Here is a 19,866-nt window from a genome sequence, read left to right on the forward strand (position 1 = left end):
AATCTAGAAATCCATAGACTCCAAGCTGCCTAAAGAAGCACCCGTAGAAACAAGAGAAAAAGCACACCCTGAGGCACCTCACAGCCACAGCATACCTGCTGCAACACCTCTCTCTTCCCAGCTCCTTTACCTCAGCTGCTCATTAGCTCTATCTGAAATGTGTGCCCAGGCAGCGCTGCACAAAATTGTGCCATCAGACTTAAAAAAAAAAAAAAAGGCCCACAGAACAACAGCTGCTGCTCCTTCTGTGCTCTCTTTCTACTTTCTTGTGCTTTGCCCCTTCCCTTTCCCAGGTGATTGGGCTTGGGTGCTGGGCGCGGCCAAACGGTATATGAGCCCCAGGTATGCCATCAGAGAGCTCCTTCTGCCTGGGCTGCTCTTTGGGGTAAGTGCTTTGTTTTTCCTTCAGTCAGTTGCAGGGCTCTTTAGGTGGGTCAGAGTCTACGGACGGACTGATGCGTTTCCAAGTAGAGAGCGGTACGCACGTCTTTTTGAGGTGACAGCTAGTAGGATCTGTTAGAATAAACTAATGTAGTACTAGGTGCCTTTATTGCATGCAGTTCTTTCTCAGGTGAGTCACTGTTACGGCATGTTTACGGGTAGGATGTCAATGTTAGTTTGTGTGTTTGCTCTGCTGTGTCTGTGGGGACACGCTGTGCTTGGCTGGGAACCTGGGGCGGAAGTGATGTCAGGGCCTGTCTTCAATCAGGGCGGAAGCACTGTGTGATTGGCTTGGAGGAAGCCAGGGCAGAAGCAGCATGCAGGGCTTGCCGGCGCCATGGGCAGAAGCTGTCGGGGCAGGCCGGGACGCCGAGGAGGGGTGGCGCAACGAGGTTGGTGGTCGGTGGCGCGCCACGGTGGGCTGGATAGGGAGGGGGCGAGGCGGCGGGTGGTTGGTGGCTTCTGTGGAAATGGCCCTTGTGCGGGGTGGGGGCGGTGCATTCAGAGGAACCTTGACAGGCTGCAGATAGGGGCAGGCAGGAACCTTTTGAAGTTCAGGAGAGGGAAATGCCAAGCCCTACCCCTAGGGAGGAACAACTCTATTGAGCAGCACTAGATATCTGGGTACTAAATAAGCATTTCTTCATGGAAGGGGTGGTTAGGCATTAGAACAGGCTGCCCGGGGAAGTGGTAGAGTCCCCATCCTTAGAAGTATTCAAGAGACGTGTGGACATAGCACTTAGGGATATGATTTAGTGGTAGCATTAGGTTGATGCTTGGACTTGATGGTCTTAAGGGCTTCTTCCAACATAAGAATTCTTGTGGAGGATGGGGATTCAACTAACAAGTGCATTTTTGGGAACTGGCTCTCTCCTTCACTGTAGGTGACAGCAGCTTTGTGGGCCCTGCGAGGAGGCACCTCTGTAGTGATTGCAAATGGAGTCCACCCGAAAATCTCGGGTCATGTCATCACAGATATTGTAGAAGGGAAGAAAGTTGGAACTTTGTTTTCACAGGTAAGACCTGCAGGTGAGTACGGAAGTAATATGTACGCTGGGAGCAGTAGAGATTCCCTGGAAGTTTAGGGTTGAAATTTGGCTAGGCCTGCCTGTTCAACAAATGGGAAACTATGCTCTGCTTGACAAGCGGCTTTGGAAAGGTAAGTTTCAATGTTGGAATGGAACATCTTGAATCCTCTGCTTGGGTTCCTTCCAGCTGATGACTTGCTGCATCAGCCTTGCATTCAGAGAACTAAGTAGAATTTGTCTTGTTTTCAGTCTTAGAGGTTATCGTCTCTTATTGATGATTTCAGGCTGAAAGCATGCATATAGAATGTAGTGCTGAACTAAGATAGTGTGCGGTTTCATTTTTTATCCTAGGTTCTTCTTATGACTCAGTCTTTTGTTACTGTATGTAGCAATGTTTTCCTGCCTGTGTGTTGCTGTGACAATGTAACAAGGGCCGCAGAAAGTCAGACCAAAGATCTGTGATCTTAGCAGAATAGAACAAGTATAGAGTGATACTCGTGACTTGCACTGTAAGACAAGCAAACGCCTTGGAGTATAAAAATGCTAAATGGATTTCTTGTAAAAATTGGCCATATCCTTTGGACCGAGGTAAACACTTAGCATTCATGGGTCACAGGAGTCACGAGCCTTAACCAGGTATTGTGTGTAAACTCTGGAGCTAGCACTATGTGAAGAACTGCTTGCTTTACTTTGTGTGTGCTTGTGGGCAGGAGGAGTGAAAGTTGCTTCCTGCTAGCTTTTGATGCCCCCACCTTCTGTATGGAAAGAGAACGTGGGTGATCGATCTCTGTTCAACTTCTATGATGAGACATTGTCTTTTCTCTCATTGCTTTTTCACATGAAAAAGGTGTTTTCTTAGTCCTTTTCTACAGAAACTGTTCCAAAGATCTGTCGATCCCTGTTTCTCTTGGCTGAAATGGTTTTTATTCTACTGTGACCTTTTCAAGGTGAGCGAAAATAAAAGTTTGTGTAGCGTCCGAGATGCAAGTGAACCTTCAGTTTATGAGATAGCAAGGCTAACTTTGAGTTTTGATTAGATTGTGGATGGTTTTTGTTGCCTTTCCTAGGCCTTCTCCAAAAGCTTAAACAGGGAAGTTGCTGTTCAACGCTGATGAGCATTGAAGTGATGTTTTCGTAGGATTATGTGCACTACCAAGGCCTGATTTCCCCTTTTGTCTCTGCGTTGCTTCATGTTTATCTGCTGTGAATTGTACTTGCTATTTTGTTGCATAGTGGCTGCAAAGGAATCACAGGCTGGTTGAGGTTGAAAGGACCTCCAGAGGTCACGTGGTCCAACACCCCTTTTGTGTTCAAAGAACACAAAAATACACGCCACATTATAAAGTATGACCTTGCTTTAAAAAGCTGTTTTAACAGTCCTTCATTAAGTCTTATTAATCAAGTGTCCCCTAGTTCTTTTCTTACGCTTCCCACTATACCTCCTGTTATTTTCCTTACCGTGGGAATTCCTGCTCTGGCAATTTCTGTAGGACACTTCTTGAATAGAAGTCCGGGCATATTAGTCACATGCCAAGTCATCTGTTCTACAGACAATTTCAAGAGTTAAAAGTGAAAACGTAGCTTATCCAGGAGCTCCTTGAGAACTCCTTAGTGAAATGCTGCCTGAGCCTTTTGACTTGTTACTTCAGTTTCTGTTTCAAAACTTGTTCTGTATCATTTCAGTTTGAGATGGATTCTTTGACATCCGTGCCAAGAAAAAAACCTCTCCTCTGTAGGAGCCCTTCAACGTACACAGAGCAGAGAGAGAGCAGCTATTGTGCAAGCTGTTGCTGAGGCTGGTTTTGGCTTCCTGTATTGTTTGCACATTCCCAGGTTGTTTTGCAATCTTTTCTCTTTTCAGTAGTTATGTAATTAAACTTTTTCAAAGGATGCCTTCCTTTTTTTGCAGTAGCCTCCCACTCCCTGAGATGTAGCTGTCCTTGTATTCTTTTGCTCTTTGTCAAGTCTTCTTGATACAGGTTGTATACTTGTTTGTCCCCTACGACATGGATGATCTTACTGAATCTCTGTGATGCCTTGAAAAGGGCTATGCTCGGGGACCGTGGCAGCATTTTGGTATCTGATACAAATTTTCCTGTTGTGGCATACAGTAAACTTCTTTGATATGTCTCTTAAGACCGTACCTGTTTTTCTGCTTTGAGTAAGGAGTTGAAAGTTGAAAGGTTAGTGTTCATTTCCTTCCACCTTTGTCTGCATGTCTTGTGGTTGCGTGTGTGTGTTTGTTTTGGCAGGCCCTACAGTAGAGCAGCAGGGTGGAATGTCTCGAGCCGGTAGCAGGACGCTGGCAGCTCTGCAGCCTGAGCAGGTGAGAGAACAGTATGTTCTCGCTCTTTAAGGCTGTGAACATGTGGCAAGTTTTAAAATACAGGTTTATAACACAAACGGGTCCTGGAAAAAATCAGCTGGCTCCAAGTATTCAGGGCATCAAGCCAGTGAGAAGATGTGTCAGTAGGAATGAGCTGAAGTGAGCCAGATGTCAAACACCATGGAGTTCGTGTAAGAATGCAGTTCAGACACTTTTCTCTTTCAGAGAGCAGAGATTTATTTATTTTTTTATCATCTCGGTGACTTATTAACTGATCAGAGAGAAGAAATTCTCTTGGCAAACAAAAAGGACTTAGAAGAAGCTGAAAATAAAGGTAATATTACGGGTCCTTTCATGGAACACCTGTTGTCATGAGCTTTTCTGGGCCTCAAAGGAAAGGAGCAGAACAAGAGTAGTCTGTCACCTGCAATTGGATATTATGGCCGTCACAGATTAGGGAACCCAGGACTTTGAGAGCTTGTCAGTGTAAGCAGCTGCAGCTTCCGTAAGAGCTGTCTCTATCAGAGAAGATGGAGAGAGAGGCCTTTGAAAGCAGCAACCCACAGCATTGTTTAAAAAACTAAAAATAGAACAGTGTTTTCTTTTGCCAAAGGAGGCTCACTTTAGAAATTAAATCTAGCAAGGATCTTCCCTGTTATCATCATGCATGAAATAGCATGAATATTCTCCTGGGCTGGTTAACGTAATGTTTGGCCCCTGTGGGGAAGGTTGTTACTTAAAAATGATGCTTTCCAGAAAGAACCACCTTACCTTCTGACTGAGGAAAGTACAGTTCAGGCAGCACAGACTAAATCCATTCTTTTGTGTAAGAGTGGTGCGTGAGGAAGCTGGTCTTGGGTTAGAAAATGTGTGGAACTGGCGCATCACAAGTTGTGAAGTTCAGTAAAAGGCATACGGCAACCATTTTGTACTGAGGAGAATGCCTGGAGGGACATTTCTGAGTAAACTTCCTACCTGAACGTGTTCAGACTAGAAAACTCCGGCAGCTCTTGCCCAATCTGAAATGCTATGCGTTCCTTTGCTCTTTGGGATTTCTATCTGTGAAATAGAAAGAGGCAATTACTGCGCAAACCTTCCAGGAATATTGCAAGGGTAGAAATTGGTAAGAAATTCAGGTACACGGTTGTGTAACGGTACTAGAAATAGGACAAACTTTGTCTTTGCGGATGTTACTTCATATACAAATCATTCATATCGTATTAGGTGTATATGTGATGGTAGGTGAAAGCGTTGTCAAATTGGAGCAGTTTGATTGTAGCTACTAAACTTAATGCTTTACATTGTTCATCTTAGGTAGGTTTCTTGCTGCGGCGTGGGAAACAGCGGCTTTTTTTCCTGGTTTGACCATTAGGTCACTTTTTCTTGAAACTAGCCAGATAAATCTATCTTGAGCGCAATTTTTTCTTTCTTCTAGGAAGATTGGCACTTCCTTTGTTGAAACGTCTCAGTCTGTCTACATCAAAGCTGAACAGCTTGGCTGTTGGGCTCTGTCAGATTGCAGCATCTTCACAGGACAGCGTCGGCAGCATAGTTCGGAGAGCACGCATAGCAAAAGATCTAGAGTTGGAGCAGGTGACAGTGCCTGTTGGGGTCTTTCTTGCGATTTTTTTGAGTCCCGTCCAGACTGACTGTCTTCCACAGGTATGTGAGGAGGGCAGAGAGATCTTTGATAACAAAAGTGTATTTCTACTGGTGAGTTATTGGAAGGCTGCAAGAAGTCTTGCCTCAAAAGACTTCTGCTTGTATTCTTCTGAAATGAATTCTGCTGTCATCCCATTTTTTTTTTTTTTCCTACAGAAAACTACAGTCTTCTTGGGACTTGCTTCTGCAATGCTGAGAGTTATTCCGCGTTGGTTTTTGATACCCAACGTAGAGAAGGAGTTAGCTTACATTCAGGTGGTGCAATTTCTGCCCGTGTCTTATCACATAGCTTCCCTGCTTAACTTGCAACTTACAAGGCTCCTACCAATGAGCACTTTTCTGTCCATGCTGACTACAGCTGAATTGCAGGCTACGATTAAACATCAAATGTTTAATATAGGTCGTTAATAACAAACTGCAACTGTTAAGAATATATGCTGACAAGATCAGCACGAAGTAGAAGTTCTAGGCTCTGAGTGGTCTGTCCCATACTGATACTGCATGTTTGCACTGAGGCAGAATGATATCTTTCCACAAGCGTGTAAAAGCTAAGTCTAGGCTCTTACTGCCGGTATCTTTAGCAAGACTGATTGAGCGTTTCTCTAACATATGAGCAAGTATTTGAGGAGCAAGGGATGGGTATGGGCACTTAAAAAGAGACTGCCGAAGGGCAGCTTCACAACTGAATTTTGTGAGTGTTTGTCCTCGTTCCATACTGAAGGGGAGTCTGCTCTAGGCAAAGTTCATGTGAAAGGAAAAGGCAGTAGTCTCCCTTTCTGCCATTATTGCTTCCTTGCTGCTCGCTCTGTTCTTCATAGAAAACCAGTATGTTTCCTTGCCAAATTCTAGTCTGCCTTCCTAGACTCCAGCCTTTGCCTCCTGGGTGTCTTGCCTTGCCTAGCCAAACTCTCCCATTCTCCTCTTCTTTATCTCATTTGTTTTATCAGGCTGATTCTTACTGGCTTCCCACCCTCAACCCCCCCCTCCCCCCCCCACCTTTCTTTTTTTTTTTTTTTCTTTTTTTACAGACTTAGGATGTCTTGTCTTGTTACTTTTCTTCCTGCCAGCCCCCATCCTCAAGTTCTCCGATGTAACTTCAGAGGATCATCCTTGATACCTCTGCATCTGAATAATATGGTTTCTCTCCCATGCTGTAGCTGATAGTAGGATGGACTCTGAGTGCAGAGGAGAGGTTGCTTCCTCCATAGTTTACTATTGCATCTCATACTGGTTTGGGTAAGCAATTACCGAGGAAATTTGACTTCTCCATGGAGTAGTGTGTGCCTGATAGCTAGCTGGAGATAGCATACACGGAATTGAGTCAGTGCTCAGAGTTCAGTCTTGAGTTGCAGTAAAGGTGAAACAATTGCAGACTAACAGTTTACCTTCTAGTGAGCTGCGAAGCGAGTGCGGAGTTCCGATCCGCGGTTCCGTATTCTCCGTGAGGGGAGCGGCCGGAGACGAACGAAGTGCGTGACAGACCAAAAAGAAGTGCTGTTTTCACCAAGTTTTGATTGGTGGTGCCCAATATGTGGGCCTGGCAGTGTATCTTGTGATCCTATTTTTGCTCTTACATGCTTTGAGTGTGACAAGAAAAAAAGGCGGGAGCGTTATCTAAGTAACTAACAGTTTAGAAGTGTTGGTGTATTTGCTGTGGCGTTTGGTCAGTTTGCCAAGTACTGGAGAGGTGGAGGGGGCTGACTGATTATCAAAGCGGTAGAACGGAGAGAGTCCTTTCTGTGGTGGTTTGGGCTTGAGCCCTGGCAATTTGGTAAGAAGGGGGAGAGTGAATTTATTTAGGTGTCAATGCCTTTTTAAATGGTATTTATTGACGGATACACAGGAGTGATTCCTTGTTTTGTATGGGCTTATTAACAAAGTGCATGAGAAAACTTGGCATTTGGCTCGAAATTCGGTCCTGTTGAAATGTAAATTTTGTGGAAAAGGTGGTAATGTTTGTCTAGAAGATGAAAGGCTGAGTGCTTCAGCTCTTTTCCTGAAGTTCCATGGATTTATGATTGGAACATGGAACGGGGCTCCTTAATAACCTGAAATAGTAAAGTTTGTATGCGGGAAGAGGCATTTAATCCCGGAGAACTGGGACATTTGGGAAGAAGATTAGGAAAAGATAGTAAAAACCCACAGTAAAAAGGTTTGCGTGGAAATTGAAACAAAGGACAGTAACTAATAAGGAATAGTAATAAATAAATAAAAGGGAATGGAAAATCAAAGGAATGAGTAATATCCAAAACAAAGATGTTTTAAAGAAAGCCTCCTTGGGTGCACGCTGGCACATTCAAAGGATATTGTTAGAACTGGGAGCGCAGAAAGGAAGAGGACTTTCACTAAGTATTGCAATCAGTGGTGGCCACTATATAAGCTAAATGGCCACTTTATGGATCAGTCGACTATAACACTATCTGGCAATTCATGTTTTTGAGGAGAGAAGGAAAATAGGATGAAGTGTAGTATACTGATACGTTGTTTCAGCATCTTGGAGAGAAAAGGAGTGGAATTAATTGGCTCTTGACTGAGCCTTTGGTGTTGGTGTGAGAAAAGTACAGGCTGGAGAAAGATAAAGGAAGCGTTAAAAGAGTTGTCCCTGGTGTTAAAGGTGTGGCATGTAGTATTTAACAGAGCCCTTTGAAGTTGAATGAGCAGGGAAGGAGGATGTAGGAATGTTAATAGTTCTGCCTCAGCAGGAAGCTGTGTGTTTTTTTTTTTTGTTTTTTTTTTAATAGCAAAACAAATTACGCAACGTTGCTTAACTTGTCAGAAGATAAATAAGAAAGTGTTTTGACAAGCAGCCACGGGAGGGAGAAAAACAGCTTACAGGCCTTTTGAGAAAGTACAAGTTGATTTCACTGAATTGCCCAAGGTAGGGAGGATAAAATATCTATGGGAAATAGCAGATCATTTAACACAATGGGTAGAAGCTTATCCCGTAGCTCGAGCTATGGCACAAATGGTGGTAAAAGCTCTATTAGAACACCTGATACCTAAATATGGGATAATCCAGTACATTGATTTTGATCAGGGCACACACTTTGCTTCTAAAATAATAAAATTATTATGTCAATCATTAGGTATTCAGTGGGAATACCATACTCCGTGGCACCCACAAAGCTCAGGGAAAGTAGAAAGATTGAATCAAACACTAAAACAACACTTGGCTAAATTAATGATCGAGACACAAATGCCCTGGATGAAATGCTTACCATTGGCACTTTTAAACATAAGAACTAAACCACACAGTGAGAGCGGATTATCGCCATATGAAATGTTATATGGTATGCCTTATTCTCAAGGGATGCCTCTAGGAAAAATGTAGTTGAGGAGCGTAGCATCCAGAAATACGTAATTACCATTGGAAGGAGGTTACAAGAGCTAAGAGAAATTGGAATGATGGCTCAAACACCACCTTTAGGATTTGCTGTTCATAAGATACAACCAGGAGACAAGGTCTTAATAAAAACCTGGAGGGAAGAATCATTGAGCCCCCGATGGGAGGGACTGTAAGTAGTAAGTTTTACTTACTACTGAAACAGCTGTGAGAACAGCGGAAAGGGGTTGGATCCACAGATCCAGAATAAAAGGACCAGTAACTACCGAAACCTGGAGGGTTGAGTCCACTCCTGGGGAACTGAAACTAAAGCTAAAGAAGAACTCATATTCTGGCAATGAGGCTCTGCATGAATTAAGGACGCCAAATAAAGGGGACAAGCCTAAAGGGAGGAAAGGGAGAAGGCAAGACCGGGGCAGGACCCTCCACTGCAGTGTGTATGGTCTACCGAGGGAGGCGATGGGTATTGACTGCCGAGTGAGAGGGCCTCGACCGGACTTCTCCCACACTAAGGTGAGGTTGTCCCGAGAAAATAACGTAAGAACTTTTCTTTTTAAACCCATATAAAATTGTGATTCGTTTTCCAGGAGCTGGATCACCCCGGCAGGCTGAACGGTATCACAAGCCCAAATTGACCCTGAAAGTGGGCCCAACCCCTTGATTGAAGGCGTCTTGCCTATTATGATCCAGCTACATGGGCAGAAGACGGATCCTGGGGCTATAGGACCCCAATATATATGCTTAATAGAATAACTAGGTTACAAGCTGTAATGGAAATAGTTGTAAATAAAACCGGAGGTGCACTTGGCTTAATTGCAAAGCAAAATACCAAGATGAGGACTACTTATCTACTTATGTATCAAAATCGCTTAGCTTTGGATTATTTACTAGCACAAGAAGAAGTCTGTGGAAAATCTAACCTTAGTAATTGCTGTTTAGAGATTAATGATGAAGGTGTTTCTTCCTAGTAGCTGGTAGAATGCTACGTTTTGGTTTAGGATGAGAAGAGCGCTGATAACATGCTGATGTTTTAATTGTTGCAGAGCCGTGCTTACACCAAGCCAAGGACGTTTCAGCTTCTCACTGTCCTGCCAGCGAGCAGGCTGGGGGTGCAGCAAGAGCTGGGAGGAGGGCTGGACTGCTCGGGGTTAGGCTGGGCATCAGACAGCTGGGCATCAGCGGTGGTGAGCAATTGCATTGTGCATCACTTGTTTCATACACATGAGTAGTAGTAGAACTATCATCATTATTGTCATTGTCATTATTATTATTTATGATTATTTATTATTGTTATTTTCTTGTCTTTATCTCACCTCACAGGCTTCACTTTCCCATTTCTCTCTCCCATCCCAGAGAGGGAGGGGGTGAGGTGAGTGAATGGCCGTGTGGTGTTTAGCTGCCAGCTGGGTTAAACCACAACAGAAAGAAAAGCTGTAAATGAACTTGTAAAAGAAATGAAGAAGATTGCACACGTCCCAGTTCAAACTTGGAATGGAATCGATCTAAGAAGATTATGGGAGGGGGCTTTACGGGCAGTGATTGTTTTGCTAAAATGAGGATGGTTGTATTGGGGATATGTGGAGAATTGTTAATAATCCCATGTTTAATACCTTCTATTACCAGGCTGATACACTCCAGTTATACAAGGAATGCAAATATCTGCAGTACCTGTTGTGGGAATAGGAATGTTGTTTTTGCAGAGTTACGTTGTTTAGAGGGCAGGAATGTGGTACTGAGATATGCTTACAGTGATAAGAAAACTTAGCAGGCGACCTTGTAAAATGCAGACAACCAGACTTCTTAGGACAATTAGGTGAAAATCACGGTGTCAAGTCAGACAAGTGAAGAAACATTACCTCTCCAAGCAGTAAAAATGTCAAAAGAAATTTGAAATTTAACAGGCCGGCAAGTGAAGGCCATGCATTGTTTGTGAAGCATCGGATAGATGGTGAACCTGGATTACCCAGTCAGTGGGGAAACAGGGGAGGGTCCTGTCATCAAAAAGTATATAAACTGTGTTTTGGAACTAGTAGGTGCGCTCTCCTGCTTGTGGGGCGCCCGCCATTGCAATCGCGAACAAATTACTTCTTCGCTGAGATCCTCGCCTGAGCCTAATTACTGGCTACGGAGTTTCTCACACTGTTGACCCAGAACCAGGGAGAAGAGAAAACCCATTGCCTGACGATAATAAAAAGAAAAGAATATCCAAAATTGATACCAATTTGGCAAGTATTGACTCGATTGGAAAGGAAAACACGGATCAATACCATGAAAAAAGAGATGGGGGACTGTGAAATATGTTCATCTGATTCGTGTCAATATGGAACAATGCTAGGGCCTCATAATGAAATGTGACCTTCTGTCTTACATCCCCTTGTATAAATAACCACAAGTCCAAGAGAAACAGAGTGGTTAGTGTATATAGTTCTTGTATCTTGCAAAAGAATGGTCTAGCAGTTTGTGTTGATAGAGGGTTTGAAGGGTAAACCTTGAGACTCGGGTCTGGGAGATAAGAGAATAGGGGGGAGTTTTTTGAGATAACTGCTGACTATTGCATGAGACACGACTTTCTGGCATCTGGCCCAGAGACTACTAAATAAGGGGAGGGGGGGGGAAGCTGAAGAACGACCGAAGGACAAAACTTGTGAGGAAGACTACGAGCCTTCAGTATGAGCGACCCTCAGAGGGACCACTGGAGACTGATACGCATGCATCCGTGGGATGGTTCGGGTTCCGGGAAACTAATTATAATACCCCTGCCTTTTCCAAAAGTGGTGATGAATATGTATTAGCCTAGGAGCATAAAAACCAGCCGCCTGATTTAACTGGTGTGCGTCTTCGTGGAGCAGAGACTCCCAGCGCACCCAGTGCTGTTTGCTTACCTCTGTTCCTTTAATAAATTGTAAACTTTGATTGTAACCCTATGCGGGACTCAGTCATTTATAACAATATACAATAGCATGTTTGTCTCTAATACTTACAAGGCGAAGTTCTGAGATCATATTTCACAGACTGCTTCTTACAGATTTCAAGAAATCCAATTGTTCTGAAGTATAGCCGTGCTCTATTACTATCTAAAGGGAACAAACTGTTTTCAAACCCATTACAGATTGGATTTTTTAAATTTATTTAAATAAGCTTGTCTCTGCAGCTTTCCTTTGTGATGCTGATCTTTGGAGAGTCAGATTCTTAACCAGATACAATCAAATTGCATTTTAATGTCTAGTTTTGTATGTTAAAGACACACAGTATCTGGGTACAGCAAGGTTCCACTAATTGACAAGGATCTTTCTGAAGTATTCCTTATTTTTTCAGTATTCTTTTCAAATTGTGGACAGCAGGATGAGGTAGAATATCAAACGTGGTGACTGTTTTTTACCCAGAGGACACTAGTAGGGAAAAGGAGTTGGTCTGAGTTGACCTTGACATGCTTAAGGGGTTGGTACATGAGAACCTCGTGAAGTTCAAGAAGGCTAAGTGCAAGGTTCACCACCGTCATCAAGGCACTCCCAAGAATGAATGCAGGCTGGTTGATGAGTGGATTGGGAGCAGCCCTGCAGAGAAGGACTTGGGAGTGTTGATGGATGAAAAGCTCTACATGAGCCAGCGATGTGCAGTTGCAAACCAGAAAGCCAGCCGTATTGTGAGCCACATCAAAAGTATGACCAGAAGGTCCAGGGAGGTGATTCTCGTTCTCTACTCCACTCCTGTGAGGCCCCACCTGCAGTGCTGCATTCAGCTCTGGGGACTCCAACATAAGAAATAAATGTGTTAGAGCAGGTCCAGAGCAGGGCCACGAAGTTGACGAGGGCTGGAGGACCTCTCCTATGAAGACAGGCTGAGAGAACTGGGGTTGCTTAGCCTAGAGAAGAGAGGGCTCTGAGGAGACCTTATAGTGGCCCTCTAGTACCTGAAGCAGGCTTCGGGTAAGCTGGGGAGGGACTTTTTGTCAGGGAGTGTAATGACAGGACAAGGAGTAATGGCTTTAAACTAAAAGGGTAGATGTAGATTAGAATAAAGGAAGAAATTCTTTACTATGGGTGGTGAGGCACTGGAACAGGCTGCTTGGGGAAGTTGTGAATGCCCCATCCCTGGAAGTATTTAAGGCCAAGTTGGATGGGGCTTTGAGCAATCTGGTCTAGTGGGAGGTGTCATAGAATCATAGAATGATTTGTGCTGGAAGGGAACTTGAAGGTCATCTACTCCCCCCTGCTATAGGCAAGGACACCTTCTGGTTATAAACGTAAAATCAGCGTGATTAAACAAAAGGCTTCTGTATAAGAGAGCACAAGTAAAATGTTCGTCGTAGGAAGAGCTCATTAGCTACTTCCAGCCAGAATGATTAGGGATAAGAGTTCTTGCATCTGAAATAGTTTTATACAGCTAGCGAATTTGTGCCAGAGCCTATGTTCAGGGTTTCCTTTGACTTACTGCAGTCTCCCTTTGCCAGTAGTACCCTGAAGCTCAAGTTTGTTTCTGAAACGTTAAGATACTTCATTACTGGAGTTACACGTTCTGACTCGGAAAAAATTCTTGGTGCTGTATATTAATATTGAGTAAGTCAGCAGAATGCAAAATCCTGTTCTTACTCTATTTTGCAGATGTTATTCTCCCAGAGGAGTCAGATCACTTTGTTGTTGTTGTTGTTGTTGTTGTTGTTTTAATTCCCTTCTGACAGGTGTCTTCTTTGGCCATAGCTAGCGGAAATGGCTTGCTAATAAAAGGAGGGAAAGAGGCAGCATACAGCAATCAAATCCTTCATCATCTGACTCAAGAAGCACTCTCCATTCATGGAGTCAAAGATGCAGTGCAAGTAGTAAGTGTCTAGAATTAAAGCAACAACTTTTGTGCTGTAGCATGTAGAAGAAGCACAGGCAGAGCTTGAGAATTCAGGCCATTGACTGTTTGTGTCACAACTTTCACGTGTGAATACAAGCAAGGAAGTGGAAGATGTCTGCCATTTGGAGAAGCTGGTAGATCTAATCATTCCACATGGGTCATCCCAGCTAGTCAGGAATATCCAGAAAGCTGCTAAGGGAATTCCAGTGATGGGACACGGTGAATGGATCTGTCATGTGTATGTGGACACAGATGCCAGCGTGGAGAAGGCCACATGAATAAGTAAGCTGTGAGAGGGTGACTTGGATACCATGAGTGTAACTGAACTACACATTTGGAATATGTGGTATGGTTATAATATTATTATTATTATTATATTATTATATTAATATATTATTATTATATTATAGTAATATATATATTAATATATTATTATAATAATTTATTATTATATATTATTAATATATTAATTATATTAATATAAAATATTATTATTATATTATTATTATAATTATTATATATTATTATAATAATATATATATTAATATATTATTATAACCATACGTAATAATAATTCACATGCTCTTCAAATTCTTTGTCATAAATGTTACGTAACCATTTGTTTACTCTTAAACCTCAGTCAGAGACTCAAAGTGTGAATATACTGCTGCCTGTGATGCTCGGGAAACACTCCTAATTCACTGAGACCTGCTGAGAACCCCGTTGTTTGATCAGATCATAGACACGTTGAGAGTAGAACAGGTTAGTCATTTATACTTGTGTTGGCTTTTGTTTTGTTTTATTTACTTGTTGTTCATTTTAGGAGCCCTTGGTCTTGCTGACATAGCCCTATGTAGTTTTATGATAACATAACACTTACGTTACCCACATGTCTCTTTGTACACCTTTGTACTCTTTTCGGAGAGCTTTCTTGGCTTCTCCATGCAACCCCAAGCTTTTGCATAGAAATGATCTGCGAGCAGCTTCTTTGGGGTGGCTGCATGCCATTGCTGGGATACAACTACTTCCTTTTACATAGAAAAAAATCATTCTCTGCCTTGGAAGAGCATTTCCCCAACCCTTTCTCTACTACTCTTAATTCTGACTTCCTGGCTGGCAACCTCCCGGACCCAAATACTATTCTGATTAAATCTATTAACTTACCTTCTTACGTCAGTCGTTTCCCATTTTATGTTTCTCCTCCTCTAATCTGCTTCATCCACATATTTTGAACATTTTGTCTCGCTTGCCTTTATTCCCACCCATTTTCCCGCCCATTATTTCCCCCTCCCACTGTTCCACAGGAACAAAGGCCACTGTCCTACATAATTGCTTTGACATGCGTAATGTTTTGTAGCAGAGATGCATCACGAGAGAAATATTTGTGAAGTACTTAAATTACACTTAAAACATGGATTTTTCACATAGCATTTCCATTTGGCAAATAGTGTATACAAGCAGTGATTGATGCAGGAAAACATGGAAAATAGGTCATGTTCCGATAATGTTAAAGTCATATTAAGAGAAGCTTGCCAGATAGCTAGTCAGGAGCAAGTCCTCACTCGCTTGTGTTTTCTTTTTGTCTTTGTTTTTTTTTTTTTTTTTTAATGTCTGGTTTGGTTGTGTTTTGTTTTGTGTTTTTTTTTTTTTTTTCATAGAATACCCTGAGTTGCAAAGGACCCATGAGGACTACCAAGTTCAACCCCTAGCTCCACACAGGACCACCCAGAAATCAGACCATGCATCTTGGAGCGTTGCCCAAACACTTCTTGAATTCCAGCAGGCTCAGTGCTGTGACCACTGTCCTGGGAGCCTGTTCCAGTGCCCTGCCACCTCTTGGTGCAGAACCTTTCCCTAACATCCAGCCTGACCCTCCCCTGTCACAGCTCTATGCCATTCCCTTGGGTCCTGTCGCTGTCACCTGAGAGAAGAGATCAGCACCTGCTCCTCCACTCCTCCCACTCATTGTTAAGGTGTCTTAGCTGCTACGATTAAATTCAGAGATTGACGATGCATTAGATCTTCTTCATCAGGATCGTAAAATAACTGAAAGTCCTTGCCTTGTTTTGGGCCCAGTAACTCTTTTGTGTCTGAAACATACACTTTGGAGAGGGCTGGTGTCAGTTTACAAAAGAAAAGGATAAAAACAGGTAAGGTCTTTTGTAGGGGAGACTTGCAAACCTGGAAATATCTGCCTTCCTCGAAACTCCCCTCCCCTCATTTTATATTGCTGACTTTGACATTATATGGCATAGGCTATCCCTTTGGTTAAGTTTGAATCGGTTGTGGTTATGTGCTCTCCTAACTTTTAGCAGACCCTCGACCTTCTCACTGTGGGGGGAGAAGAGAAAGCCTTGGAACTGTGTGAGCACTGTTTAGCAACAGCCAAAACAGTGGTTTGTTTAAGGCAAAAATCCAAAATGTAGCAGTATAGGGACTGCTATGAAAAAAATTAACTCTATCCTAGCTATACCCAGAACAACAAGCTGCACTTTTTGCCTGTTACGCATTGGTACAATCTACAGCACAAAATACTTCTGGTATTGCAGGTGAAGATTCATGCTGGCCCAAAGTTTGCCTCTTACTTGACGTTCAACCCCTCAGAAGTGAAATCTCTCCACGACGAATATGGGGATCTGGAGAGCTGCATTGAGGTTGTGGACAGTGTACAAGAGGGTGTCGAACATATCCACAAGTATGGAAGTTCTCACCTGGATGTTACCGTCACGGAGAATGGTTTGTGACCAATCTGTTCCCTTAAGCTTCTGCTTTGGTTTCACTGTGGGATCTTGTTATTAGCATAACTACTTACATTGCAGTAGTTTCTCTTATCTTGGTTCTGTAGTGAGCATAATCAGCTGGAACCCTATGAGCTAAATCTATCTGTAGTTGTGTTTAATTCAAGGAAAACATGTTGTGTGCCCTTATTCCAGGAGGTGAAGGCATGTGTTTGAGCAACTGGCCAACGACAAGTCAACGCATGCTCTTGTCAGGCAGATTGCTTTGTGTTCCTGTATTGTACAGACTTACCACATCAGACAGTTTTGCAGAAACATCTCCTGAATCCTGGAGACGTCTTTAGGCCTCCGAAGGAGGAAGAGGTGAGCTTCTATAGAGGGAATATGGGCTGTAAGAAAGATCAGACTATATACGTTTTGTCTTCCCAGGTTGCTTTTAAGCCTTGCAAACAAGGACCACAAGTGTTTTTCTCCATCTCTCCCAGTCCTCTATTTCCCAGTTCCGCATCTGTAGCGTAAAAGCTGCATGTATCTCAGTTCCCAGTTTCTTGCTCCTTTGATGCCACGAACTTCTGTTCCTATGCGCCACTCTGTGCTTCTTCCACTCCTCTGCATGAGGTTTGAACACTCTGCCACTTCAAAACGTAGCTAGAACTGCTCCCAGCCAAAGGATGACTCTCCATACAAGGCTAAAACTTCTGAGAGTCAGCTACAGTAAGGTCATTTTGATTTGTGGCTCATCAGTGTGAGATTCAAGCAGGCATCTGTTTCTGTACCTTCTGCAGAAATTAAACGAGTAGCACCGAAAGGCATGCATTTGATACTGTAAGCCACTACCTGGTGCACTAGTGATTTACTTGGGTGTGTACTGGAGATAGAGTTCATCTTTAGCATTCGTCCCATTGCTCTGGGCAACTGACTTGCAGCTTACAGCCTTACAGAGAAAGGCATCCTCCAGAGTACTAAGGCTCGTACAACTCTGCTTGAGGTTGCTCCAGTCTCGCATGTTCTGTGTTGAACTGGGTTAGTTAGCTGACTTCATGTGGTGTTTCGGCATTCTCTTTCCCAAATACTATTTTCAGTATAAACTTAATATAGGACTTTCTATTAATTTCCATTAATTCCATTATGATAGGACTTTCCATGTTCTTTATAGAACAGTTCCATGTATCCGTTGAGCTAATGTAGAGCTGAACATGTAGTTTAACTGTCTGACTGCAAAATGTAGCTCGGGGCTGCTGTCACTTCTTCCCAGTCATACAACTATCCCTGTTTGCGAGGTCTAGGCTGTAGTAAGAATTAGACGTCTTTTCACTTCTTGTCTTTGCAAGCTTCTTGTAATATTTATAGTTGTGTCTATGTGATAAACATATTACGAAGAAGGTGTGTATGAACATGCTTTAATCCAGGCTGTTAAATACTGTCTGATAATGTTGCAGGTGAAAGTTCTGTTCTTGTATCTCTTCACGGTATGAGGCTGTGCCTATTGGACTGCATGATCACTCTGTACTGTATCCTATTTTCTTCTCTGCCTCTTTTTCAGAGAAAACAGTGGAGTTCTTCCTCCAGCATGTGGACAGTGCTTGGAATGCCAGTAACCGATTCTCTGATGGATAGAGATTTGTACTCTGTATGTGCCTGTGGTGTGCAGGCAGCTAAGCACCACAAAGCCGTTTGCTCCCTCAGCAGTGTGGGAGGAAGGAAAGACTGGAACAAAACTGAGTATCAGTTACCTAAGTAAACAGGTGCACATACTAGGAAGTGCAGAAGACAAGGGAAACATTAATTCCTGAGGTAGAAACTACTAGAAATCGCTGTAGCAGGCTTGAACATGCAGTGCTCTGTGTGTTAAAAAATTGTGTTTAGGGTTTTATAAGATCACGCAATAGTCTGTTTAAGAAGAGGAAAAACAAAAAAGGATATAAGAATGGAATCCTGACTAACTTAGTTCTTATTGTTCAAAGGGTAAACCCTCAAACAAATGTACGATGTATGTAAGACACACGTAGCTTTCTGGCTTCTTTCTCTCTAAAAGTGAAGCTGAAACTGACAGAAGTATAAACATTCCAATTTAGAATAAAGCTCCTCTGATCAGAACAGGTAAAAATAACTTCTGACACTTGGGGAGGAGTGAAGGAAGGGAGGTGAATGACTGCTTCTACATAAAGATGCAGGGCTATATAGTACAAAGTTGAATATCTTCTGAGGATCAACTACCTTTACCTTGTGTGTTTTCTACAGGTGATGAAGTTGGAATTAGTACTTCTCGTATCCATGCACGCGAACCAGTGGGAATTGAAGGACTCTGAACTACAAAGTGGTTACTGACAGGGGACAATCATGTTGTTTCTGACTTCTCAGAGCACGGGAGCATGAAGTAGCCCCATGAGAGCCTACCTCTCCCTCAGAGAAATACCGAGTACATTGAGAAAACTCATCAATAAAATGTTTATTGAAGACGTTCAGGCTTCAGGGTACTCTTTGGGGAAAGAGATTTGCTTTTCAGCTCTGAGATCATTGTTCTTGGTCATTGTGCAGTACAATGAATATGAAGTGATCCCATCCGTGACACGCATTATTTGTTGCTGTCTCTTACTGTTTCCTTAGATAGTATCTGCAAACTGACCTTGCTTTTGCCAGAGAGGTTTCTTTAAAACATACAGATACCGTAAGGAAAAGTTGAAATATCTGCTGCGTTCTGTTCATGCCCTTGGTCCCCTCCAGCAAAGATGCCTGGTGGTAGAGTGTAAATTTTTTTCCCTGTCTTTAATCTGAACACCTGTCTTGGTGAACAAACTCGGTAGCTTTCCTTTAGTCACGTGACCACAGCAGCTCTTGAAAGCTCTAAAGCTTTAAGACACTTACTGTCTTTGTCTGATCACTCTGTGATTCCTATGCGTTTGGAACGTATATTTCATTAATGTTTTGACCAAGCAACCTTTTTTATCTAATTTCTTTGTATTTTTGACAACTGTAGATAAATAGCGCAACTGTATACGGTGTGAATTTTGTTACCTCTGTCCACCAGACATTTATTTCTCATGGGTTTTCTGTGAAATGTAATCCCTCCAAACCCGTCATCCAGATGCAATACTACCTTGAAGTTTAAAAGAAGCTCTGAATAAATGCTGCCTTTTGCGTACTGGAACAAAAGAACTCACGTGTGCATGCTGCAGCCAGGGCTCAGGGAAGCCCTCCATAGGTCAGGGTGGTTGGAGTGTCAAGGTGCATGGGGAGGGAGTGGAATGGTGCCACACTGCAAATGCTGGCAGGGCAGGGAGTGGGATGGGTGCAGCCTGCACAGGGACATTCTCTCCTGTGCATCCGTTTCTTGCTGCTAACTTGCCTCTGCATGCTTTGTTGACTGCTGGCGTGTGCGTGGTACTCAGGAGCCAACATAGTGGCACACAGGACCTATCCGGGCATCTGGGTGTCTGCTGGGTAGCCATATTACCGCACTCACCCATTTAGGACCATGGCACTCTACTC

At 43.0% G+C, this 19,866-nt stretch overlaps 1 pseudogene across 1 annotated transcript; it reads left to right on the top strand.

The window, feature by feature from the left end:
* Positions 1-758: 758 nt before the first annotated feature.
* LOC309890277 (delta-1-pyrroline-5-carboxylate synthase-like) lies at positions 759-18,821 on the top strand (annotated as a pseudogene). The gene is made up of 11 exons: positions 759-857; positions 1,326-1,470; positions 3,722-3,795; positions 4,021-4,129; positions 5,231-5,457; positions 13,479-13,616; positions 13,726-13,921; positions 14,280-14,401; positions 16,189-16,375; positions 17,921-18,007; positions 18,619-18,821. The product of its transcript is annotated as a delta-1-pyrroline-5-carboxylate synthase-like (transcript).
* Positions 18,822-19,866: the final 1,045 nt, after the last annotated feature.

Source organism: Aythya marila (genome assembly GCF_965140915.1).
Source record: "Aythya marila genome assembly, chromosome: Z".
In the NCBI taxonomy this organism is placed as follows: Eukaryota; Metazoa; Chordata; class Aves; order Anseriformes; family Anatidae; genus Aythya; species Aythya marila.